Source organism: Callorhinus ursinus, unplaced genomic scaffold, assembly GCF_003265705.2.
Source record: "Callorhinus ursinus isolate GAN/ISIS: 27379988/994484 unplaced genomic scaffold, GSC_fseal_2.0 scaffold5, whole genome shotgun sequence".
NCBI classification, from domain to species: domain Eukaryota; kingdom Metazoa; phylum Chordata; class Mammalia; order Carnivora; family Otariidae; genus Callorhinus; species Callorhinus ursinus.
This window is the reverse complement of record NW_027397067.1, coordinates 78,607,075-78,633,418: the sequence shown is the minus strand read 5'-3', so window position 1 is coordinate 78,633,418 and position 26,344 is coordinate 78,607,075. Positions and strand designations below refer to the sequence as shown.

The 26,344-nt window shown below is 46.8% G+C and overlaps 1 protein-coding gene across 4 annotated transcripts in view; it reads left to right on the top strand.

Annotated features, from left to right (window-relative positions):
- FAM135B (family with sequence similarity 135 member B) overlaps window positions 1-26,344 on the top strand; it is a 271,496-nt gene that overhangs the window by 49,777 nt on the left and 195,375 nt on the right. Inside the window, exon 2 of one of the 4 annotated variants that reach the window (XM_073893243.1) lies at window positions 10,926-11,040. The exons of 2 other annotated variants lie outside the window; for them this stretch is intronic. The gene's annotated coding sequence lies outside the window, so the exon portion shown is untranslated. Of the gene's footprint in view, window positions 1-10,910; window positions 11,041-26,344 lie in introns of those variants that run through there. One more of the 4 variants, XM_073893244.1, reaches the window with a different exon arrangement.

Sequence of the window (26,344 nt, the reverse complement as noted above, 5' to 3'; positions counted from 1 at the left end):
TTTCAGATGTTTTTTTTTTCTTTTTCCCCCTACAGGTGAGTGAGTGGAAGCACAAATAAGTTCTTTCTTCAGACTAAGATGTTCTGAGAATAGGTGAATTCAGTGTGAGCACAGTAACTGTACTGCCCAGTTTCATCACTCTTCAGAATAATAGCGGTGATAATATCAGGGCTTCATGAACACTATGATTGGGTGGAGAGGATTTGTGCTGCCACTTACTGAAGGTCTGTGGTAAATCAGGCATGCTGCCTGGCACGCGGTTTGCACTCGTGCGTTGTTTTCCTCTCGGTGCCTCTGTGAGGTGGGTCCTACCTTCACTTTGGAGGGGGGGTCTTATCTTCATTTCACAGTCCAGGAAACGGAGGCCATTAAGCTGCTTGCTGTGGTCCTCCAGCTAGGAAGCGTCAGCGCTGGGATTTAACTCAAGTCTGTTTGATTCTTATAGTCTTCTGACAGTCTTCTCTGGATTTTCGGTATTTCTATAAAGAGTCCCATATTCTTCTCTACCAATATCATTACCAAATATGATGCCCTGCCCCACCCCCCATTTCTAAACTCCTAAGGAACATAATGCAGTCTCGTCAGAAATAGCAGCTCATCACAGACCCCGCTGACTGGGAATGAGGCTTCAGTACTGGCAGGTAGAGGGCATGAGGGTGGAGTGTTCGTCCAGCTCAGATGGGAGGCTGTGCATAATGGAAGCCAAGGTGTTTGGACTTTGCTCTTTAGATCATCCTGTTTGCCAGTGCTGACATTCAGCATTCAGTAGTCCAAAGGCAAAGGGAAGGAGACTCCTATTCTCTGGAGCATAGAAAATGAACAGATCCTCTAGCAAAGAGGTTGCCAAATGGTATTCTCACGAAAACCCTACGAGTAGGTTCTCGTCTCTGTTTTACAGAGCAAGAAACTGGGACTTGGAAAGATTAAAGGTTTTTTCCAAGGTTGCATCGCCCTTAAAAATGTCGACAGCTTGCTTAACTTCGAGACCATTCCCTGCCCTTCTCACACTGTTTAGAAAGTCACATTCTTTAATCAGATCTGACAGCCCAATCAGTCTGCGTCGAATATGCCCATCTATGTGGACATGCTGTGTAAGGGTTTTCTGTCCAGGGTGGACTCGTGGTTGCCAAATTCACGTTTGGAGACTTTCTGATTTTCCATCCTGGCCATACCGGCAAAATATGAGAGCACCCTTTCCATTGTACCCAGCCTTGGCATGCTTCCGTGTGCAGATGACCTTGCCCAGGGGTAAGCCCAGCAGGGTGCCTTTGCTCTTCTCATTTCCATTTTGTTCATAGGATTGTTTATGAAGCTCAGAGCAGCTCTTTGATGCAGGTTGATGTGCTGGGAACACAGAGCAGACATCTGTGCATTTCACAGAAGGTCGGACTAAGGGCGTGGTGCTCACTGGCAAAACCAGCAGGTACTTTAATCCCTGCTGTCCAGCCCTGCTGAAGACATTTCGACAAGTGTTTCTGTGGAGCAAGCCATTTCTCCAAGATTCACTGCCATCGCTCCCCTGAATTCTCACTCACGACATGTCACGGGAGGGACAGTGCAGGGGTTTTCCAGGGAAAGGGAAAATGCGCCCAGAGAAATGGGATCTTTCCAGCACTCCCAATATGTTTTCCTGCCACGTTATGCCCAGTGAACTTCTCTTCTCGTGAATCCATCCAAGGTTTTCTTACCCTCTGATCACCAGGGACATTGCTTAGTTCTGTGCTGACCCTCTCCAGGGCCCAAATGGCCCACATCGAAGAGAAGCCTGGAAGTAATGCTCCCTGCCTATCATGTTGCATGAAGGGGGAGGACTCTGGCTGCACCCTTTAATGGCATGGTTGTTACAAAGTGGGGCTGCGCCAGCCCTTCTGGGCTGGTAGAGCACACAGCTTGTCACAGATTCTGTGGTCCCAAGGCCAGGAAAGGCGGGCTGTTAGGAGGCCACAGTAGCTTGGGGTGACATAGCAGTGCTGACAGGGTGGTTTTGGAGTATCTGCTGAATCCAGACCACAACCTTCAGCTGCTGACTGGCTGGCTTACTTCAGTTTCACTGGAGATCAGAATTGAAGTCTCCCATTGCTTTTAAACAGGAGCAACAGGACCAAAACTGCGACTTAGAAAGAGCATGTTGAGAGCAGACCAGAGGGCAGTTGGCGGCCTTTAAATAGGTGTTTTGATGCACTTGTGTGATCTGCTTATTTATCAGAGAAAATTGAGGTAATATAGTTGAGAATACATGGAAACTTCCAGAACTGTATACCTGAACTATTTTTGGATATTGTTACTGTATTTGGTACGTACTATTTAACACAGTAACGTCATTGCATTTTAATAAGTTATGTAATAGTATTATTATGGTACTTGTATGCAGTAGTGATGCAGCATGGTTAAACAGGACACCTGCAAAATGAGGGTAACCCTCTCAGCTTGCCATGTGGTTAGGAGGCATTGGTGGGGTGCCAAGCATGGAGCCTGGCACATGGCTTCTGCCAGACTTGGAGGAGCAGAAGCCCCAGGGGGACGAGCAGGAGGGTGCTCCAGGGGCCTCGTGGTCGGAGGCCGGCTGTGCCACTGCTTGAGGCTTTTGTTTGGATCTCAGAGGGCCCCAGTGTGACTGGTAGTTATATGATACGGGTGTAGACCCCTGCTCCTTTGAACCATGCATTTCATATTAGCTCTAAGAACCAGGTTTGCTTGCTGTCCCCAGTTCATACACAGTTGACAGGTTCAGAGATTATTAGCTTCCCAACTGCTAATACAGTGTCCTAAAATGATGGTGGACAACAAATGTTGTAACCGTGTTGGGGAGAGTTTTGAATGTTACTTCCAGAAGGAACCATAATGTGGAGTCAGTCTGATAACCATGTTTCACATTATAACCAAGTGAGACGGGGCAGGAGTGTCAGACGCATGGGGTTTTGTGTCTAATTCACCTTAATTGGAATCCTAAGGTTCTCCTTCTTACTAGGGAAAATAAATGGCTTATGTCTGCTTGGGGTTCCTATTAACATCTACCTTAACGTGGAAAAGCATAGAGCCAGAGTCACGGACAGGACAGACCCTCAATATGTCACCTTTTTTTTTTTTTTAAGCTTTCCTGATTATTTTTACTCCCAAAGAAAAGGAAAGCTCAGAATCGAATAAATTCAAGAGCTTCAGAAGCAACATTAGATTCCTATTTAGACAGCAATTAATTTTTTCCTTGGGTAAGAAAAATTATACATTTGCTTCTAAAATATGGAGAGTGGTGATTATGATTCATGCACACATGATTCATAGCGAAAGCTGGAGCTAAAACACAGCTAAACTAATAATATTTCGTCCTTGTGACTGAAGCTTGTCTAAGCTTAGAATGTGTGCCCGCCATTAGAGCAAAGAGTCCCGAGGACAGCTTTGCTGATGCTTTGATTTGGTGATGGGGCATAAGCAGGGAAGGTGAGTTCTCACTTTCCCAAGGTGGGGGGGGGGGTGCCTCTGCGTCCTCTTCACCTGCTTCCCGCTCTGTACCTGCTTCGTTTCCAGGTATGATTGATTTCTGGTAACAATGCCCAGAGCCAGACTTCATCCTGTCTGCTGTGGATTATTACAACAGCTCCTAAATGGGTGTCCCAACCTATAATATTTCTGCCCCTCCAAGAAACCTGTTCTCTCTCTTCTTACCAAAGTGAATGAATCCTTCAAGCATGGGTCACCTGTGTGGCTGAGAAGAAAGGTCATTGACTTGGGCATTTGCCATTCTCTCGCATGTGACCCTCAGCCACCATCACCTCGCTGAGTATGAACTTCATCATCTATGAATGAGAGATTGCCACAATTTAATAGTCTCGTTTAGGAGGATTAAATGTATATAAAGTAGCTTACACAGTTCCTGAAATAAAATAGGTAGACAGCAAGCTGTGTTTGCTCTTCAGTGGCTCTTCATCACTGTAAAAATCAGACCTAATTTTATTATGGCATTCTGTGTGTGCCTACGAAGATACCTCCTCCACGTGCATCCTCCCTGCTTCACTGTCTGTGTACATCACACTATTTCATGTCTCTTGCCTCCCTCCTCTGACTTTGTACTTCTCCCCATCAGAGTCTCCCAGGACCCGATGCTTGGATGGATACTTCCATTGGTTTTGTTTCCCGTGTGCCTTCTGATCCAGTACCTGGACTATTCCAAGCAAATTAGGGTCTCCTGGGACCCCTTCATCCCCAGCAGACTGGAGCAAGCAGCATCCCAGATCTGCACCTTCTGAGTGTGATTCAGTGGACATTCATTAAGAATGTACTGTGCGCTCTTACCATGTAGTATGGTCTGAGTCGGGTGTGGTCACTCACCTTAAGGATTCACACCCTAATAGGAGATGAGAAGGCAAAACGAATCCACACCTTAGTGTCTGCCAAGGGGAATGAGAGTAGTACCAGGGCGGGCTGGGGAAGAAGACTTACCCAGGAGGACCCTCTGGTTTGCAGAGCGTGATCAAAGATTTGAGGATGACCGTGATAGGAGAGCCTGTACCTGAAGAACAGGAGCAGTTTCTGCAGACAGCTTGGAGTAGCGGAGACCACGCAGGCTTTGGCTCAGAGTAGGGGCTTGAATACCAGCAATTCCCTGTACCCGAAAGCTCTTTCACGTGATCTTTCCAAACCCTGCCTCTTGTCGTGCTCAGGGCTGTTTTCAGAGGTCACGTCGTATAAGTCCTTCTCTGAATGTTCTTTCTAAAGGTACCTGTGACTCATATACCGACTGCAGTCACTCTTCATATCAGACACCATTGGTTTCTAATATCCTCTCCCTCCTGGGCCCCCAGTGTTTTAGGTCTGTACCCCTCCAAAGCATGATTTAGGGGAGAGGGATCCCAGCCCCAGCCCCAGGGATTATTCTGATTGGCATGAGTCCAGTGTATTGGTCCCCTTCCCTTGCCAGTGCCTGGTTAAGGGAGGACAGAAGACTCAGTTCTGGGTGGAGAGGCACAGAGGGACATTGTGGGGACCTCAAGGAAGGATTGGTTTGTTTCCTCCCAAGAGAGACACTGTTAGGACTGGTCTCTTCTCTTTCCAATGTTGGGGATGTTACCCACCCTGCAAACCTAGAGAGATTCAGTCTTCAGTAAAGCTGTCACTTGAAAGCTAGGGGATGGAAAATTGGGAGGAGTCCAAGGGCATCATGACAAAAGTGACCAGGACACACGATGCACCTTTCCTGATTCTTCAGTGACTGGGGGGTGAAGGGGGGTGGTAATACCATTTCTTACATGTCTGTCTTGCTTAAGACAGAGATGGCAAAACTTTTTCTGTAAAGGGCTAGATAGGAAATATTTTATGATTTGCGGGCCATGTGACCACCTGTGACAGCACCTGGTGCTTCAAAGCAGCCTTAAAGAAATGGGCGTAACTGTGCTCCAATAAAACTTTTTTTTATCAGGACAGGTACCAGCCCAGACCCATGGGTTGCAGTCTGTGGACCACTGGTGGCAGCCACTGAGTAAGGATGATGTTTCTTTGTGGTGGAGCTCTGTCCACTTGAGCGTTTTGTCCCCCTTTACCCCAATCCATCTGACGAAGAGTCAGATTACAGGAAACTCATTATTTCGCTGTTTGATGATTTAGTTTCTCTGTTACTAGAATGTAAGTTCCAACATGACAGGGATGCACTTTCTCTTATTTGGCGCCTGGCACAGAGGAGCTCCGTGGATGTGTGAGGGAGCGCAGGAATGAACTTGGGTGAGCTCATGAATCTCTTCGAATTTCAGTTTGAGTTTGATTTTGCCTATTTCCAAAGGTTAATGATAATAGGAGCTGGAGGTGACTATAAATTCCACGCATAACTGTTGTATCCACATCATTACACAAAGCCACCCCTCCCCCTTTCACTCCTGAAAGTATCCTGAATTGGATGATAAATTATATGGTCACTGTAAAATTACCACCTGTTCGTAGACACTTGTGCAGGGGACATGGTATGAAGCTCATCTTATGCATTATTTTATTTACTCCCTTGCGAAAGCTTATGAGATTAGCTGCTGTTATTCCCATTTTGGAGGTGAGGAACTCGAGGCTGAGAGAGGTGGGGTAACTTGTCCGTGGACACACAGCTGATGGCAGAGTTGAGATGTCTGACTCCCAAGATGCATGGTCCTAACCATTATGCTCCAGTGGGTATATTTCCAGAGGTGCCCATAAAGATCCCTCCTGGCCTATGCTGCCTGCCCTTTTGCACGGTGTCCCTCCCACTCCCCCATGGAGAGGCAGAACCTCTTTTCTCCTCCCTTGGAATCTGGGCCAGCCCCGTCTCCAAGCCTGACAAACAGGATGTGGCCGAAGTGCTACTCTTTACCTTCGAAGCCTCAACCCGAAGAGACCTGCAGCTTCTGGAATGTTCTCCTTCGGAGACCTGACACCAATTTGAACCCTGACCGCCCAGCGGAGAGAAGAGGCTGTGTCCAGAGAGGCCAGGCACCATCTTGCACCTTCCACCACAGCTGAGCACTCCCAGGCTGGGTTTGGAGTCACAGATAGCTCTGCTCAGATGCCCGATCCATTGAATTGGGAGCGAACAAAATCGTCCTTGCTTTCAGTCAGTGAGTTCCGGGATTATTTCATTATGCATCAGTAGATATCCAAAACGCATGCCAAATGTCCTTGCGGAGTGCTTCTGAGCGTTAGAGGTGGTGGATGTCCAGGGTCTGAGCGGGCGTGGCTTGCAGGTGATCAGTAAGTAGGAGGTGCTCTTGCATCTGGCGCGGATGGAGGCGGAAACCCCAGGAGCCAAGTGAGGTGCGTAAGGACCAGTGGCTCTGGGTGAAGGGCGAGTAGCTAAGGCATTGAAGAGGTTGAATGCAGTAGTGAAAATTGCACAGTGCATTTGCAATCTGTAAGCCTTCCCCTCTAGGAAGTGCTGCCTCAGCTAGAATCCCGTGTGTCCTGGGCCATGAGTTTGAAGTTTTAGTTGTATAAGAGGAATATGTTCTAGAGATCTGTTGCACAGTGCCGTACCTGTAGTTAACAGTATGTATTGTGCACTTAGAAATTTGTCAAGAGGGTGGATCTCGCGTTCAGTGCTCTTACCACAACTTCCAAAAATGTGCAGAGTACATCCATAAAGTACTGGGAAAGAAATAATACAAGAACTGGGCATAGTGGGAGGACTCTTGCATGTAAAAGTGGCAAAGCTGGGGCCCAAGACCCGGTGTTGTCCCTTGTTTTCTCTCTGTCCTGGAATTGATCTTTCCAGACCTCAGTCAGTTTCTTCGTCCTTGGTGCTGCTTGGGAAGGTGGGAATTTCTGAAAGGGGCCTTCCAGATGTAGAAAATCCAGCTCTGATTTTTGAAGTACCTGTGAGCAGATTTTCGCCAATTCTAAGACAGCGTATTTGATCTCTGCTCTGGGCTGGATGACACCTCTGTGTCTGCGTCTGCCTTGTAAGATGGTGTTTCAACCAGGCTTAATGCAAAACACAGTCATGGCTCGGGAGTTGTGAGGAGTCACTAACAGAAAGCTGAACTGCTGCAAGCTTGTGAAGGAGCCTGGGGAGGAGGCATGGAGAGCAAATTAGCCTCTCAGAGAGGAAGTTGGAGCTAGTCAGCTTTCTTATTTCTTTGACATCCACAAAGTGCTCTTTCCTTCCTTCTGTGCCAAGAAGGTGCGCTTTATTAGAGGGTCGTCACTCGGGGGTTGTGCTCACTCAGACACTCCCTACATTTTTCTTCAGTTATGGTGGTGGCCACGAGGGTAGCAGGTGTAATGCTGAGGATGACATCCCGTGGCCACCTACAATGGGCCACCCAGGGCTTCTAGGACATGGAATTGAGGCATGAATAAGACATACTCCTGTCGTTGTGTTACTCATAGACTATCGTGGAAACACATGGGAGGACAGATTACAGTGCAGTGAGGTGAGTGCAGGTGGTACCAGTCAGTACCATCAGTCTCCCCTGATCTCCAAGCCCAGAGCCAGTGCCCCACTATCCTGTTTTAAAGCTCCCTATACTCTTCACTCACAGCACTTACCACAGTTGGAGACTGCATCTGAGAGTGATGCATGCGAGCCCCACCCCCCAAACATAAGCACTGGAAGAACAGGGAGATGGCTATTTATGCACCGTCGAAGCCTGCATACCTTGGCTACTGACACTGCATTGTAGGTTATTGGGGACAATTTTTTGAAGGAAATAAGGGAGTAAAAGATCTGAGAAGTCCTCTGAGAGAATGAGATATTTGAATTAGGTTTTGAGGGTTGAGTGGAAGCCTGCATCCAAAATAGCATGAACAAAAGTAAACCTAAAAATATTGACAATCTAAAAGAAAGGTGTGACCCCATTAGCCCTTTGTTACTGAATTGGCAGAGATCCCTGCTAAGACTCATTGACATCTGAATCTTTAGGGAGGTGGATTTGTGTGGGAGAGAGCCTGGCATAAAATCGTTAAGGTTGATGGTTCTAAGCCCAGGTCCCACTGCTGCTTAGCCACTGTGAGTTCCAGTTAACATGTCTTCAAATTGAGGAGAATATTCTGTCTTCTTAGGATCAAATAAAGTAACACAGGTTAATTCTTTGGCTGCTACAGGTGACACTCTGCATACATATGACTCCCATCTTATGATTCCACTATTGCATAAGATACAGTGACCTAGGCACTGAAATAGACCTCTGTGTCAGTTTCCCTGACTGTAAATGGACAAATGATTGTGTTACTGAGAGAGACAGCCTTATGTCTAGATCCACCGTACTGAAAATCTGTCAGTCAGTCGTCAGTGACAGCCTGAGGTAGTTTGGGATAGGACACTTGGTATGGCAGCCTCCCAGACCTGGTTTGAACCCCAGCTCCTCTTGTTCCCAATTTTGTAAGAAAGATGTATCACTTAGCCACCTGGAGCCTCTGTGTGCTCATTTAAAAACTGGGGTATTAATGCCTAATTTCCTCGGTCCTTGTCAATTTGTTTCATAATTTGTTTATTTTAAAGCTATTCAACAATGTATCCATATTGTTTCAGGGATAGATTGGATTATAAATTAATGTCTGTAAAGCATGTATCCCAGAGCTTGATGCATGGTTGATACCCAGTAAGTGGGAACTGAGTATGATAGTGATGCTGTTATTGTTCTTGGAGGAATAGACAAAGTATGGGAGTTAGAAAGTGGGAGAGGTCTTTGGGGAGGTTGCAGGTGATATGCATGGACATTGAGAAAAATAGGAATGCTCTGGACAGGTTGATGAGATGAGAATTCCAAGAAAACAGAACACTGGAGTCAAGACCAGGTGCAGAAACACAATGAGTTGAGTTTGGGATGAGTAGGTTGTTTAATATAGCAAGAATGAAAGGTACATCAAGGGGTACAAATTGAAATATGGGACATTATCAGGGAATGGTATAAAATCTGTTTAAACACTACATTGTACAACTAGATTGACAGAGCTGTGTTACAGCATATTTGTAAGTCCAGTTTTAGTAGATATTGCTGCATAGTTTTCCAAACTATGGAGCGTATTGAAGTAATAGCATTGCTAGGATTCATTCACTGCAAGCATTTGTTATGCCAGTAAGTTGTTGGTCCAGATTTTCTAATTTTCATATCCACTTTGTGAAGGTAAATGTTATAATTCTTGTCTTACAGGTCAAGGCTCAGAAAGTTTAACTTGTGTCTTTGAAATGTAGTTTTTGCTTCAGGATAAAACATATGACTTTTGGAAAAAATCAAGGTCCAAGGCATATATCAACATATCAGTGTCATGGGAGAAACTTAAAGAAAAATTTAATTGAAATACACATTTGTATAATCTCAACAGATGTTCTCAAACTCAAAAATCTAGTTTAGCTGGTATAGAAATCAAGAAACGACATCATCCTATAAATCCCCTTTGTGCTTTTCTCCAATTACTACCCACCACCACTGCCAAGTGTAGATACTACCTTGACTTCTGGCGCCATATTGTTATTAGTTTTGACTGTTTCTGAACTTTATAGATGTGGGGTCATACTGTGTGTATTATTTTGTGCTTGGCTTCTTTTGTTCAAACATGATTATGCAATTCATCCATCTTGCTGTATCTAGTAGTATCTCATTCTTACTGCCACATAGTGTCCAAAGTATGAACATACCACAACCCATTCACCCATTCTTCTAAGATCTGTGTAATCTTCATTGTTGGAGTATTATAAAAGATGATACAAACATTCTTATACCTGTTTTTTAATTCTGATGTATATGCATTTCTGTTGGGTATATTATAGAGAATGCACAGCTATGTTATAGGGTATAAACATATTCAGTTTTAGTAGATACTGCTGCATAGTTCCCCAAAGTGGTCATCTCAGACTTCCTCCAGCAACACATAACAGTGTCAGTGTCTGCACCTCCTCACACACTTGGTTTTGCCTGCCTTTTTCCTTTTGGCCCCTCTGGTCAGTGTGAAGTGGTATCATCTTATGATATTAGTTTGCATTTATAAGATTGTAAATGAAATTGAGTATCTCTTCGTATGATTATTGGTCTTTTGGCAAAGTATTTTGGTGTATAATTTAAGACTTAAGTTCCTTTCTTGCTGAGCTAACTGTAATGTACTTAAATTATCCAGTTCCTATGAACCCTTTGATGGATGGCATCAGCGGAGCCTCGTGCCTCTGTGTGGTTTCAGCACCAGGGACAGTGTCTCAAACAGTTAGCTGGCCAAAGCTCAGGTGAAAGCCCAGGGTCCACACTGAGAACAAGGTGAAGCCAGGATGGAAAGCCGAGCCTGGCAGATGCTAATCCTGTATTCTCACCACTCTAAAGAGGCTGAATATGGGGTGGTTCACCTTTCCTTCTCTGTTGCCCAGAGCCATTCCAAGTGGAATGCTCAATTAATCCAGTAAGTAGAGTCCTTATGAACAATGGGCATTCTAATATGGCCATGGTACAGAACACACCTGCAAGAGATAAAACTGCATTCTCTCTGAATAGCTTTGTGAATTCAAGAATGGGCTCTAACCCAACTCTCTCCACAACTACATCTTATTGATGGGGCCTTCCTCCGCGTGATATTTGTCTTCTCGGCAACTACATTTGATGTTTCCAAGTAAGTACTTGTCGCTGAAATATAGTGCCTAAAACTATGTGCTTTGGGATCTAGTTCTGCTTCTCATTTACTCTATTTGAGCTTTGGTTAAATTATTTGCCCTCCCTGAGTCTTTTTCAAACCTAATATTGAGGTGATCTCACCCACTTCAAAGCTCATTGTAAGGATCAAATTATCCATGAGTATTAAATACTCAGGTGAGCTCCTGGCAACTACTGATCACTCACTGAATGCTAGATCTTATTATTAATGGTAATACTTGGGGGGTTAAAAAAGATAGTGATGACCATGTGGTTGGCCCAACATGACAGACCTGTTTTGAAGTAAGAGGCAAATCAACAGAGCAGACTATGGCTAATTGAACGATGCAAGGGTTACATGGTAGCAATACATAGAGAGTATACTTTGCAAAACCACCTGAGAAACAGTATTTATAAAATGCCATGTGATGTATGGCACAGAAGATGTTGTGGCCAAGGGAAGGAAGGGGAGGTTCCCTGGAAGACTGGGGTGAGAGATGAGACTAAGAAGGTACATTGAAGCCAAAACAGAGGGCTTTGAATGCTATGCCAGGGAAGGGGACTTTTTAGTTTCTAGACATCTCAGCCACTGGAAGCACTTGATAAAGGAGTAAGTAGATGAAGCCATTTTTCAGGAGATGGACCTAAGGGGAGCTGAAGGGTTAGAGTAAGTTAAGTTACTGTGTCGCTGTCATTAATTCTTGGACTCTGGAGAGCAATAGGATTGCCCCTGAGGCCATATCCCCTTAATTAGCTCTTTACACTAATTAGCTGCCTCTTGTCCTTCTGTCTTCAGCCACTTAGATCATTTGTGATCTCCTGAAAACTCATCTTTAGCTCTGCTCTTTGGGAAGCTCCATGAGAAATATAAGGAGGTCTGCATGAAATTGAGGGACCTGGGTCACAGCCCTGTCTCTGCTGCTACCTTGCTGTGTCCTGGTCTCCCTGGGATTCAGTTCCCAAACTCTATATTGAGAGAGCTGGCCTGGAAAGTTACCCACTGGGCAAAGATTCTGTGATGAAATCCTTTGTCATTGTCACCACAGATAGCTAAACTGGGATCCGTGGAGCGTTTCAGGAAGGTCAAGGAGGGTACTGCTACTTACTGGACACCAGCTTGGGGCCAGAGGCTGTGTGAGGCCTTCAGTCATGGTTACAGAGCTCCCCAATCAGATGGACAAAAAAACGTAGCTGTGTTTCTCAAGTTGAACCTCGTGTCTCTTCCAACCTCTAGGCCATAGAGAACGACAGAGTCCAGAATCTTTCTTCACTCTTTGGTGAGGCTGAATCCAGGTTCTTAGACTTGCAGAAAGCCACAGCGTTAGAGATGGGGGTTGAGGGTGGGAGATTGGGTGGTTAGCCCTTGATCATCATCTACTCTCACTGGCATCCTTGGAGTTTATGTCTTCCCATGGGAACCTCAGTCGTCCGTCTCTTGTCCCTTACCCCAGGGCTTCCACTCCTGGCTCCCTGAGCCTTTAAGGTCCTTCTGATAGGATACCAGTTGGTGCCTGAGGAACCCTGTGGACCTGCTGTGTCCCCAGGCCCAACCCAGGGATGAGGACACAGGTACTTTCTGCACAGAGACTCCTCCAGGTCATGTGGGGATTCTCATTCTCTCTTTAGGATAAGAGCACTCAGCAGGGTTTGAGGGTGGGGGAGGAGCATGGGGTCTCAGCAGAGAATGAACCAGGTGTACAGTCATTTCTGCCTCCTCTTCAACTCACCCTCAAACTGTTCTTGCCTGATCAGCCTTTATCTAGTTTCTCGGTTGGGGAGGGGAAAAGAGTGATTCCATTCTAGACTTCTAATCTTCTTCTAATTCCTAGACTTTGGAAACTCTAAAATCTTTGCTGTCAAATGACAATCTTTCCCATTAAATTCAAAAGTCTGTTTTGAAACTTACAATCAAGAACCAGCTGTTCTCTTTGCATGTCTGCAGTTGTAAGGCACCAGCTCTCTTCTGGAGGTGGGGATGCAGGTGCCCAGTTACCCCGAGTGGAAGAGGGTGCAGGGACAGAAGTCTGTACTGGAAGGAACCATCTGTTTAGAGTCAGAGGATTTCCTGTAATCGTCACTGCTGTCCATCATGTGAGGCTGTGTGGGCCCATTATGGTTTCGGTTTTATAGATGAGGGAACTGAGGCTCAGTGGCCTGGTGCCTTGTCCCAGTTCACATATCCTAGGAGAAGACATATCAGATATGCTCTCTATTCATTACCTAGCTGGAAACTAAATGAGCTGTCTCAAGTGGTGATGAGATGAGCTTTCCACCTTTGGAGTGTGTGTGTGTGTGTGTGTGTGTGTGTGTGTGTGTGTGTAAAGGATTTTAAGCAGATTCAGTTATTAAATTATCTCAGCAATTCCAAAGCATTTTAGAGTCCCCAGTCTGTAGACACATTTCTTATGGTTATAGAGCTTTGGATGCTCTATGTTCTTGCTCTTGAAAATAAAGCCCTAGTTGGAGGTGGGGTGATGGGAGGTGAGGGTTGTTGGCCTAGCCAGGGAAAAGAGGGATGTGAAAAATGCTTAACACTCTTTCCCCAGACTTTCTCTCATGTTTACTTGGTGATTTCACAAGCTCTCAAATGCACAAGGAGTAGGGCCGGATCATTGGCTTTGCTGAACTGAGCCAGAGGCTTATCAAACTGTTGGCTGAATATAGAAATGGTAGAAGAATATGTGTTTTTATTCTAATTCCTCTCTTCCAACAGAGGAGCGAACAGCTTTTGGATTTATGTCGAACTTGTCAGCACTATGTTCAAGGGAAAATTAGTTTTTGCCATTCTTCTTCTATTATTCAATGCATCCATTCATTCAGTGAAAAGTAACAAAGCACTCAGGGTGCCAGATGAGAAAGCGTTCATCCCTGTCACAGTTAACTTTGCTGTGTTTTTTGAGAAAAATGAATAATTTAAGCAGACATATACTCGAGGTAATTCCAACATCTCAGACAAGGCATGTGTAGACCAAATTGGGAGGGGGCCTTTGGGGAAGGTGTCCTAGATTATTGAATAGGATGACCCTTAAAATGCGTAATTAAGAGTACTTAAGAATTGACTGGAAGGTGGGAGGCTCATCAAAGCAGAGGGGACAGATGAGCAAAGACTTGGCAGTCTGAAACAGATGGTGAGGTGTAGGACACCTAAGCTGAAGAGTGTCAACAAGGTGCACCGACAGGGAGGGAGAGGGGGAGCGAGGAAGGAGCAGGTCAGAACCAGCTCACTTCATATGGCTTGTGTCTTCTCTTTTGCTCTGTGCTCTGCTGAAGGTGAGACAATATAATAATATTTAGGATTGTAGAACTTTCAAACTAAAAGAGACACAGTTCGGTCTCCCCCAGCCACGGAGAGAAAAGGCTTGACCATTCCCATGGGTTCGGCATTCCTGTTATATTAGATCCTGTCCATCCTAGCCTCACCAGCCCAGAAAGCAGAGCTGGAGACAAGGGTTGTGTGCACACAGTGCTAGGAAGTGTGATCCTAGGGTCAGGGAAGCAAAGCATGAAAGGAGAGAGAGCCAGTGTGTGTGCCAGCCAGGTGGCATGTCCACAGGTCTGGATTCGTACTCCTATAGGTACCAAGGGCAGTGCATAATGAGCAGTGTAAAATGTATCTTAGGATGTCCATCCTGGCTGCCAGGAAAGAGGAAATCATGTATTTGTTGTTCCTCTACCCTTGGACCAAAATTTATTCCAGGGCAAGTTAATACCCGTGTACTTCCAGACTGGACATGCAGGGGTGCAAGGCAGGTGCAAGAGAGAGTGCAGTGTAAGGCTCAGGCAAGGTGGGAGCAGATCCCACTCCCAGGAAGGTGACTGGAGCCCCAGCGGAAATGGTCATCTGAGATGATTTGGATCAGAGTCAGGTGAGGTCCAGAGGATGGGAAGTAGCACATAGGAAGCATCCAGTAGGCACACTGTGTGAGTTGCCTCTGACCTCAAAGGTCATCAGCTTAAAACAATAACATGCATTGTGTCCCAGGGTCAGGAATCCCAGTGTGATTTCCCTGGGCGGTCTGGCCCAGGACTCGCCATGGTGCAGTTAAGCTGTTGCCTGGGGCTGCAGTCCTCCTAAGGATGATCCCCTTTCCAGTTCACTGAAGTGGTGGGGTATAGGATTTGGTTCCCAGAGGCGGTTGGCTGGGGATCCTCAGACCCTTGCCATGTGGCCCTCTTCCTGGGGCAGCAGGCTCTTAACAGAGAGAGCAAGAGAGAGCAAGCAGAGCAGGAGCCAGAATCATTGTGGTCTTGCGGGGGAGGGTTACCCAAGGGCATAGATCCCAGGAGATCAGGTCTATGGGGCCCTTTAGAGGCTTCCTGCCACAGGAATGTATGCCATGGGACATTCACCGAAGTCCCATGGGCATGATCCTCTTATTCCAGGAGGAAATCAACTCAGAGGTTTGTCATTCTCTCCGCCTGGAGTGGAGCACTTCCTGAGAATGTCAGCCCCATAGACAGGGTATCTGCTTTCTCTAGGCCCTCCATTCCCTCCCCTTCCATGAGATAAGAGTATTACCAGGCTTATTGTCTCTTCTGAAGATGGCTTAATTGATGCATGAAAAGCACTCAGAACAGTGCAGGACTTTTCTTGGCATTTAATGTTCTCTATGTTCCTTTTGCCCAAGATTCTCAGCCTCGACAAGATCGCTGTGGGAAGGACTGTCCTGTGCATGGTAGAACTCTCATCTCTGGTCTCTCCCCACTGAATGCCAGTGGCCCTCTCTGGCTGTGAAAACCAGAACTGCCTCAAGGTCTTGCCAGCAGAATTGCTCCCACTTGATGAACCTCTGCGCTGTACCAATCAAAATGCATGACTGTAGATGGATGAATTTGAATGCACGAATGTGGATAGATGCTGAGGGGTTTGGGTCTTTGTGATGAGGAGAACAAAGGCAAGGGAAATGGAGCTCAAATGAAATCTCCTTACAACTTGTAGCCCACTGAAGATACCAGTTCCTGAGACATGCCCAGCATGACATTCCTCAAGGAAGTCATGGCTGTCTTGAGGTTCATGTCTTGCTAGAGACTTAAAACAACCTTCTCTTGACAATAGCGGGACCCTCCAGGATCCTGTAACTCTTCCTTAACATGCAAAAGTCCCTTTAGGGACTTAACGTTATCTCTGTCCCTCCCCCCCAAACGTAAAAGTATATCATCCGTCCCTCTGCACAGTCACAAGTGTGGCTCTTTCTGCCCATGGGTCCTGTCCCTGTGCTATCATAAAAACATCTTTTTGCACCACAAGAATGTCTCAAGAATTCTTTCTTGGCTGTTGTACTACACAGCCCTGCATCATTTGGAGAGGGGGATGGGCAGAGGGAGAGCCGGAGGTGGGGAGGAGGGTGTAGAATGTGCTGAAGGGGCCAAGCTTTAAGGTCACTGTGTCTGGAGCACAAGGTCAATGTCCGGCCTGCTCTCCATTGGCGCTGGGAGCCACTTCAAATCTGCGGCCTTGTTTTCTCACCCGTAGAACAGAGATAAAAATCCCAACTTTCTGGATTGTTGTAAGAATGAAATCAAATAATGTCTGTGCAACAGTGTGAGACAGTTTACCTCTCACGGCACCAGACTCCCCTTTACCCGTGGAGCTCTGTGTTGTTGGGTCAGCAATGTGGGGAGCTGCCTGAATCAACCGTCCTGGGAGACTGACCTGCAGACCATGATTCCTGGGCCACTGGCCAAGGTGGTTGTCTTGGTGGTTCTGCCAGGTGGGGCTTGGGAGTGGAGGCTGAGGGCCTCGCCTCGACCTTGGGAGGGTGGAGCAGGAGAAGGGGTCCAAGGGGCTTGCATCTGGAGAGGGGTGTGTTGAGAAGGTGTGTCCTGGGACCACCACTGAGTTTTGCTGCGCAGTGAGTGGGAGCCATATTCTAATTTCCCAGCAAACTTTGCCTTAACCTCGGTTATCCACCTCTGCGTTGGGAGCAGAAACTTGTAGCCGCACAGCGTGGTGGCTGAGAGCACAGCTCTGGAGGCAGACCAGAGTCCTGGGGCCCGCCGCTGTCCTGTTCGACTGTTGGACCTTGGACAGATGACCTGCTCTCCTGTGTCTGGCCCAGGGTGAGTGCTTTGAGCCTGTGACAGCTGTGGGTCCTGCCTGAGGGGCGCTGGTAGAAGAGCAGCTGTCCTGTCTTTCACATCTGGGGCAAGAATGTCCAGGGCTGAGCACAGAATTGCACATGAGAGTTTTTCCCTATTTATTCACGTGCGTGCCTTCGTGTGTGTGTGTGTTTGTGTGCGCGCGCGCGTGTGTGTGTTAGCTTTCTTATGTATGTATTTACTTATGGTGGGAGCACTGTCCCAGCTGAGCGTTTTTTTTTTTGAACCATTTTATTTTTAAAGATTTATTTATTTATTTATTTGTCAGACAGAGACCGAGCGCAAGCAGGGAGATTGGCAGACAGAGGGAGAAGCAGGCTCCCCGTGGAGCAAGGAGCCTGCCACAGGGCTTGATCCCAGGACCCCGGGATTATGACCTGAACTGAAGGGAGATGCTTAACCAACTGAGCCACGCTGACATCCCTAAACCGTTTTATCGAAGTATGATTGGCACGTAAAAAGCAATACATACTTAATATATGCGACCATACATACGTATATACATACTTAATATATGCAACTCCATGAGTTTGGGGGACCCGTCATCTACCCAAGTTTCCTCCTGGCTTCTTTCTTAGTCTTATTTTTATTTTATTATTTATTTATCTTATTATTTACTTATTTAAGAACATTGAACATAAGATCTACCCTCTATGCCGATTTTAAATTTATAATATAGCGTTGTCAGCCATAGGTACGAGGCTATATAGTGGGTCTCCTGAACTTATTTGTCTTGCGTAACTGAAACTTTGTATTTTTTGACCAGTCAGCTCCCCATTTCCCTCCCCTCCTCACCCCTGGCCACTGCTTCTCTACTCTCTGCTTCTGTGAGCTTGACTCTTCACAATTCTACACATAAGTGAGATCATACAGTATTTGTCTTGCTGTTCTGGCTTATTTCTCTTAGCCTCATGCCCTCCAGGTCCATCCATGTTGTTACCAATGGCAGGATCTTTCTTTTTTAAGATGCAGAAATAAAGCTACGGATAGACCACATGTCCTTTACCCATTTGTCCATCATTGGACAGTTAAATCGTTTGGATATCCTGGCTATTGTGAATAATGCTGCAAGGAATACAGGAGTGCAAGTATCTTGTTAAGATCCTGGTTACAATCCTTTGGACAAATACTCAGAATTGGGACTGTTGGATAATATGCAAGTTCTGTTTTTAATTATTTGAGGAACCTCCACACTCCTTTCCATTAAGGCTATGCCAGTTTGCATTCCTCACCCTATTTCTTGAATGTGCGTTCTGTTTCCCAAGCAAAATAAGAAATCTCTTACCTGGCTTTGTAGGACCTAGTACAGTACCAGACATGCCCTGTGGGAGAGGTTGATGCTGCCTGGGAGGAAGTGGTCCCCAGTCCGTGGGTTTCTAAGACCCCAGAGAATTAAGAGTTTAACTCTAGCTGCATTTTCTTCCTGTTTGCGCTGCAGGGGAGCCCTATTCCTGGGAGGGCTTTGCAGCAATCTCTCTCTCTCTCTCTCTCTCTCTCTCTCTCTCTCTCTCTCACACACACACACACACACACACACACACACACACACGCACACGCATGCACACCAGGAACAGACACACAGTAGGCACTGAGTAGCTAATTGCAAGCCGCCTGACGGGTGTATGATTGGTATAGCTATCTGTGGAAGTCAGGACTCACGCCGGGGAAACTGTGCCTGTGTTCCCAGGATGCTGGTATGTTCCGTGAAGATCCACTTAAGCCGGATGGTGCTCAGAAATGATCAGGTCTCATGGCTTTACCCTAAGATGTATTATCCTGGGTGTGTTCCTGGCCCATCAGTCACATTCAGCACCCGGCTCTTGAGAAAGGAAATGCAATTGGTCGTTATTGCTACAGGAGAAGACTGCATTAGGTGGAAGGACACTCATCCGTGGCCTTCCTGGCTCCCACTGCTGTGGCAGTGGGGTTAAAAGGCCATTTTTCTTTCCTTTTTCGCTGAAGATTGGGAAAATAGATGTGAAACATCCCTGGGACCAACACTTGGCTCAGAGCCCAGGCAGGTAAGCAGATGGGTTCCTTCCAAGCCTGTGGCTGCCACTCAGGGAAGAAAGCCAGCATGAGCACCGTGGGTCTCCTGTGTGCTTGCTCATGGTTTTCCATTACCCCCCTCCTGGTTCTGCAGGATGAGGATTTCAGAAGAGGCAACCAAAGTTCACAGCATTTCAGTGGCTTGCTCAAGTTACAGAGCTAGTAAATGGGAGTTTCCTTGTCTTTAATAGGATGGTATTTGATTGATTAGGTTTTCTCTATGGAGTGTACCATAGTCTATCAGTCCAGGTGATAACCCACAAAATAAGAATTCCATATCAGGGAAGGTGGAGAGAGAGTCTGTACTTTTTGGAATGTCATAGAGGGAATAATCCTATCAAAGGCTCTGAGAAGTCCTGCAGGCTTGACATCTGTTTAACCCAGTTTCTTCCAAGTTTGGTTGAGGATGGAAACCTCTTTTGGTATAACACCAACTGATGTTTCCTAAAAGAGTGTCCAGGTTCATAATTTGGTAAGTAAATGCTCAATTACAAGATCTCTCAGGGCTCTCTCTTTGGACCCCTAGCATTTTGTGAGTTTCCTGAATTTCCAAGTTGCTTGTTAAACATACTGCTCTGTGAAATCTGATCAGAGGTATTGAAATTGTTGATGGATGGTTTAGTTTGTGCAAAGTCACCAAACTTTAGACAGTAAACCACGGATAGTTTACCAGCATTTCGGCTCTTCGTCTAAGATGGTACTTCTTGTACATTCGCATGTACAGTTCCATGTCCAGGGCTTGTTAGAACCTGGGATTTGGAGGGATCACTTACCATAGGAGTGGAGTGAAGCTGTGGGTGGCCCAAGGAAGACAAAGGTTTTGGCAGCCGTGGAAGGTAGTAAGTGTTGAATGGGTTTAACCAAGCGCTGAGCCGCAATGTGCTAAGGAATTAGGGGGACTCCATCAGGTAGCTCCTTCCGTATTTGGGGTTCTGCTGGGGAGTAGGCCACTTTTCTGGACTCAGCTTTCCCAGCCCTCCTCCTGTCATTCCTCCCTTCTTCCCACTTCCGTCCAGAGGCGGTGGGTGGAGGCTAAGACTAGGGGAATCCATGGAGACACTGGGACCTCAGCCGTACAGGATGACCAGGCTTCTGGTTTACCACCCGGTCTCCGACTGCTGGCGTCGTACCCGCTCCCCAGCCGTTCCAGAACTGGGAGTTGGCGCGCCGCCGTGCTGTTCCGGGCCCCGGGTAAGTGGCACCGTGGTTTGCCTTATGTCTCCGGGCCTGGGACATTCGCATTCTCCCACCCCGTCTGAGCTGGGGTATCCAAGGCGTGCCTCTGGCTGCAGCATTATCCTGCCTTCCGTTTGCCCTCAGGCAGCATCCCAGCCAAGCACTGCCATGCTTCCAGAGCACCCAGAGCCCAGGTTCCAGAGAGATCCAGCACAGGGGACTCCTTGACCTCAAGCACCCATTCATCCATCTGATATTTACTGAGTCTTTACACAGTGCCGAGTACGCACAGAAACTCTGGGGAATAGATACAAATAAAACCTAAAACTTGGGACTCCTGGCATGAAGGGAAGAACAACTGAATGAGAACTTGTCTATGTACTGGGTAAACATAATGGATGCACACACAGGCGTTGGGGGGGTCAGAGAATATGCATGCTAATGAGAGGCCAGCCTTAAGGAGAAAATTAAAAGTATGTGGTTTGCTCAATAATGGCAACAGATGACAATATGTATTCATGCTTTCTCTCTATAACCTTGCCATGGGTATACTTTTTACCTCCAAGGCCAAGTAAGTGCAAGGATTCCTTCTGTAATTAGGACTTTCTGTTGTGTATTTCCATGTTATATATAGCCTATGAAGTTGGGGTGGATCGTTCTGACATGAGTGTTTTGGTAGTGAATTTTGCCATGAATATAATTGGTCACTAGAAAAGTCTGTGTCAGTCAGTTCAAATCAGCTGTCAGCCTGGGACGTTATTAGGTAATGACTAGAGTTCCTTCGGTCATTTATTCGAAAGGCATTTACTGGGACCCTATGGGCCTGGTGTTGTTCTAGGTACTGGTGATACAGAAATAAATCATTTTGTTCAAATTTTTAAATATTAGACTTTTTATCCCCCCAAGGAATTCTTGCAGAGACCTTCCTTCTTCCTCTGTAAAATAGATAGCAGGGGTTGGGTCTGCCCACAGTGGGGGTGGTAGGACCCCTGAGCCCCACCCTCCTGGTTTTCCTGAGTTCCCTAGTGGATCCTAAGGAATGCCTTTCCCTGCCCAGGCGCTAAGGGACATTATCTGAAAACCACCCATTTTGAGAGGAAATGTGTGGGGAGAGATTAGCGCTCAGCCTCTATTTTAGACAGACTAAATTTGAATCCTGGTCTGCCACTTAGCTGAAATAATTAATCTGTCTGAGCTTCCATCACCTCACTTGTAAAGAGGCAGCAGTAATAAGGCATATCTTAGAGTGTTGCTGTGGGGAGGATGATCATAGAAGGTCTTGTTCACACCGGACCACTTCTGAGCACAAATGGGGATGCTATTAAGCATCGTACCGTGGGACACTAGGTATTAGCAGAGCATTCCCTGGAAAATGATGCGTGGGTTAATTAAGATGATGCTATGGAACAACAACCTGAAATTGGTGTTTTCAAAATTTTTTTATCGTGACTCCCATTATTCTTTTATTAATGATGAAAGTGAGGGTAAATATCCATAACAGGGTGTTGTGGTGGAATGAGCTTTGTTCCAGAGTCTTGGAGATCTGAGTTCAAGTCCTAGTAATAGGTGTTTATTATTTTCCTAGTCAAACTTCCAGCGAGAGTCTGTCAAAGAATTGGCCATACTCTATATTAGGGGAAATCGAGGCTGGAGGCGGGGCCAGGTCTGGGTGGGGACTGAGCAGCTAAGAAAGACGAGGCATTTTTACTCCTTTCTCCTGGAGTCTGACCACTGACCTCCCTCATTTCTGTGGCTACTTCACACAGCTTTCAGCATGGGCGTAAAACCATCACATCCACAGGCTGCCTTAAATTCATGGAAGATCCCCACATTGGCAGAATGTCCTCCACCCGTGTTCTGCTCCCTGCACCTCCTCTCCCAGCCCACCCAGAGGTGCATCTAATGCCTCTGTTATCCCCAGAGCAAGTCTCTCCTGGGCCTGGGGCTGGGTCTGCAGGTTGGTAAGCTGGACTCCTTTCTCCATGGGCTCTGAACTTGGCCGATTTTTCTTAAAACCCATGGCTCACTCTTGCATGTGCTGTGAGCATCTGTTCCAGGTTACCTGAGGCTAGTAGGGGTGGGGAAGACGAGGTAGCAAGGTTTTGACATGTAAATTGGGCAGATTTAATGTGAAATCATCCTTAGAAGAACTGCTATATTTAGCACCCTCATATTCTTGAAAAGCCAGTCATTCCCCCCTCTCTCCCCTGGGCCTTTCCTCCTGCTTGGATCCCAGGAGCACCACACCCCTGGAAGTGAATATGCCATGCCTCCTTTCGGCCCCCACAAGCATTGTCCCCATTTTGCAGAAGATGCAGAGTGGCCCAGCCAGCCTCACAGGGTCCTTGAATGAGCTGGCTGCAGAGCCGTGGGCCCCCTCTGTGTCTGCCTCATCTGGGATCCTGGGAGAGGGGCAGGGCTGACCACCCGGTGAGGAGGCTTACTTGCAGGGGAGCTTCACACTCAAGCCCAGGACGTGGAAAGGCACCAGAGGCTGGGGTGCAGTCGCTCAGGTTGGGAGAAGAGATGCAGTGCCCACCGGAGGGTGGTTTCCTCCCTGGCTTGGCAGGTGGTGAGCCTCCCTGCGGGCATGCTGGGGCCGCGATGGGCCGAGGATATAGCAGAGCCTCTTCCTCTCTGAGGCTGAAAGACCCAAGCGTGTGTGGTCTTTAGAGGAAAATGTTCTGGGGTCGTGAGTCCTGAGTTCAAGCTTCTGGAGCTCTGTCCATGAGAGACGGAGACTCAGTCTAGGAAATCAGAACCAAGAAGTGGGCGAGCGGCCTTGAAGTCAGAGAAGAGACAAAATAAAATCATAACCGTTAATTTTTTTTTTTTCCAGAGTGAAAGAATTTCTTATTCCTGAGCGATTGGCTATGAGAGTCGCATAATACAAACATATTGGAGATTGTATGTTTTTGTCAAAGTGAAGCCAACATGACATAAAACGTAGGATTTGAAGTGTCTTCAGCACCTTCAAGGCGCTGTGTGTCTAGTTCCCAAACATCTTCACCCCCCCCAAAAAGAGAGGCCAGATCTGTTAGCAGCCCTCACTCCTCTACTTCTCACCACATCTCCGAAACCACACATCGCCCTCGTTAAGGATTTACCTGTTCTGGACATTTTATAGGAGCATAGTTGTATGATACGTGACCTTCTGTGTCTGACTTCTTTCACGGAGGATGGTGTTTTCAAGATCCATCCATGTTGTGGGGCTGGGCTTTGCCCGCCGGCCGAGTTTGTCCGGAGATCTTAGAGACATGCAGCCCGGCCCCGTGCAGGATCTCATACGCGTGTGCGATCTGGTGGCACTGAAGCCGTGCATTGGTCTTGGGCAGCTCAGGATCAGGACTGATCACCTGGGGAGGTGGTTAACTGCTCCGCTGTCCCACCTGGGGGACGGCATACCCCAGCTCAGCCACACATTCGCTGGGGTCTCAGGCAAGTCGGTCAAGGAAACCTCTTTTTTCACACGTTTAGTTTGTCTCCTGGGCTTCTCTGGCTGTGTGACCGAATGAGCCACGCGTACCCTGTGGTCAATGCAAGGGCCAGGTGTGTGCTTTGCAGAGGAAGCAGGCGCTGCCTTAGGGTAGCTCGGGGGAGAGGGCAGCCGGGGGCTCCTGCTCTGTACGGCTACAGGTGGGGAGAGAGAGTCATCCCAGTCAACAGCCCTGCTGCTCCGGACGAGGTTGCTCTGAGCCTGGTAAGGCGGGCAGCGGGAAGCTCGGGGTGGAGGTCTGCACTTCTGCCTTGGGCCTCAGTATCCCCCGCCCCTGCTAGTGACGGTTATACACAAAGTACCATGAGGGTTAAGTAAATAAATGAATGTATCCATATGCTAATATTTATTGAGCCTTCACTAACAGTGTAGGGGCTTCTTTTGGATGCTGGGGAGATAGGGCAGGTGACCCTGCTCATGGTCTAGTCTCCTCCTCCTCCTCCCTACCCCATCCCTGTGTCCTGGGCACTCAGTAGATTACATGGCACCTGAACACAGTCAAGAATGAGTTTACTCTGGGGCGCCTGGCTGGCTCAGTTTGCGGAGCATGTGACTCTTGATCGCGGGGTTGTGAGTTTGAGCCCCATGTTGGGCAAAGAGATTACTTAATAAAAAAAGAAAAAGAAAAGAAGATGTTTATGCTCTTTCATGCCATCTACACAGCACAGCTGCCAATCTCTACCTTCTGTCCCTTTCCTTCCTTATTCACGCTAAGTGACAGTGGAGCCTCACCCACTGGCCATTGTGCTTCCCTGAGAGATGACACATGGCCAAGGGCATGCACGAGGCTCACAGTTGTGTGGGGAGACACTAGGGAAAGGAGCCCTGAGAGGGTCTGTAGCCCAAAGCCATTCCACCAGTAAGGGGCAGGGCTGGCCTCTGGTGCAAGTCTGGCCTCAAAGCCCATGCTCTTCTCAGCAAGCAGAGCTCCCCTTTCATTGCACGGATGGGTAAACTCTGGTCCATAAACAGAAGAATAAATGACGTGAACGTACAGCAGGGAAGCTGGTATTGCCGTCCTAATGCCCAGAGTCCTGTCTATAGGAAATCAGCAGAAGAACTACATCACTTCATGGAGCAGAGGCTGTGACCCAAAGACCGTGGTCAGGGTTTTGCCTGAATTATTTTAATTATCACGGACATCAGAAAAGATGACATGATACTTTATGTGGAAAATCCAAAAGAAAAGAACTCCACCCCCAAATCACTAGAATTCATACAGCAATTCAAGAATGGGGCAGGATACAAAATCAATGCATTTTGTATTCTCATTTTGTAGATATTGAAAACGAGGTGCCACAGAGTAAAATAATCGGCCAAAGTCATCTCTTTGTTAAGTGTCAGAGTGGTTAAAATCAAGGTCCTTAGGAGTCCAGAATGTCTCTGCTCTCTGCCCCTAAAGCACAGCTGTCAATGGTACTCTGTCGTGTGCAAATGCCCAGTGCCAGGCATATTAATTGGCACATGATATGTGCTCAATCAGTGTTTGCTCCGTGAATGAGACCTGTTTCCAAGGAGACCCCACCTAGGACCTAGAAAGATGAGATCCCTCACATCTGTCCACATCCAAACCCTAGGATCTGGTGGGGCCGAATTTCGAGGAGGTGAGGGGATAGCACCAAGGCCACCCAGCTGATAGGTGGCAGAGCATGGATGCACACTCAGGTGTGTCTGGCCCTCAGTTTTTCCTCTTACCCTAGAGATCCTTTGGTTTTCCAGGTGCTCTGTTTTGCTCAGAGTAGAGCCCATCTGCAAATGACACTAAACACTGGTGTGTTAAATGCTGCTTAAAGTCTCTGAGAACAATGTTTATTCTTCCGATCCATGAGCATGGAATGTTTTCCCATCTTTTTGTGTCTTCTTCAATTTCTTTCATGTGTGTTCTGTGGTTCCTAGAGTGTAGATCCTTTACCTCTTTGGTTAGGTTTATTCGAAGGTATCTCATGGTTTTGGGTGCTATTGTAAATGGAATCGATTCTCTAATTTCTCTTTCTACAGTTACATTGTTAGTGTATAAGAAAGCAACTGATTTCTGTGCATTGATTTTGTATCCTGCCACATTATTGAATTGCTATATGAATTCTAGTAATTTGGGGGTGGAGTTCTTTTGGATTTTCCACATAAAGTATCATGTCATCTGCGAAGAGAGAGAGTTTGACTTCTTCTTTGCCAATTTGAATATATTTTATTTCTTTTTGTTGTCTGATTGCTGTTGCTAGGACTTCTAGTACTGTGTTGAACAATAGTGGTGAGAGTGGGCCTCCATGACGTGTTCCTGATCTTAAGGGAAAGGCTCTCAACTTTTCCCCGTTGAGGATGATATTCGCTGTGGGTTTTTCATAGATGGATTTTATGAAATCGAGGAATGTTCCCTCTATCCCTATACTCTGAAGAGTTTTAATCAGGAAAGGATGCTGTATTTTGTCAAATGCTGTTTCTGCACCAACTGAGAGGACCATATGGT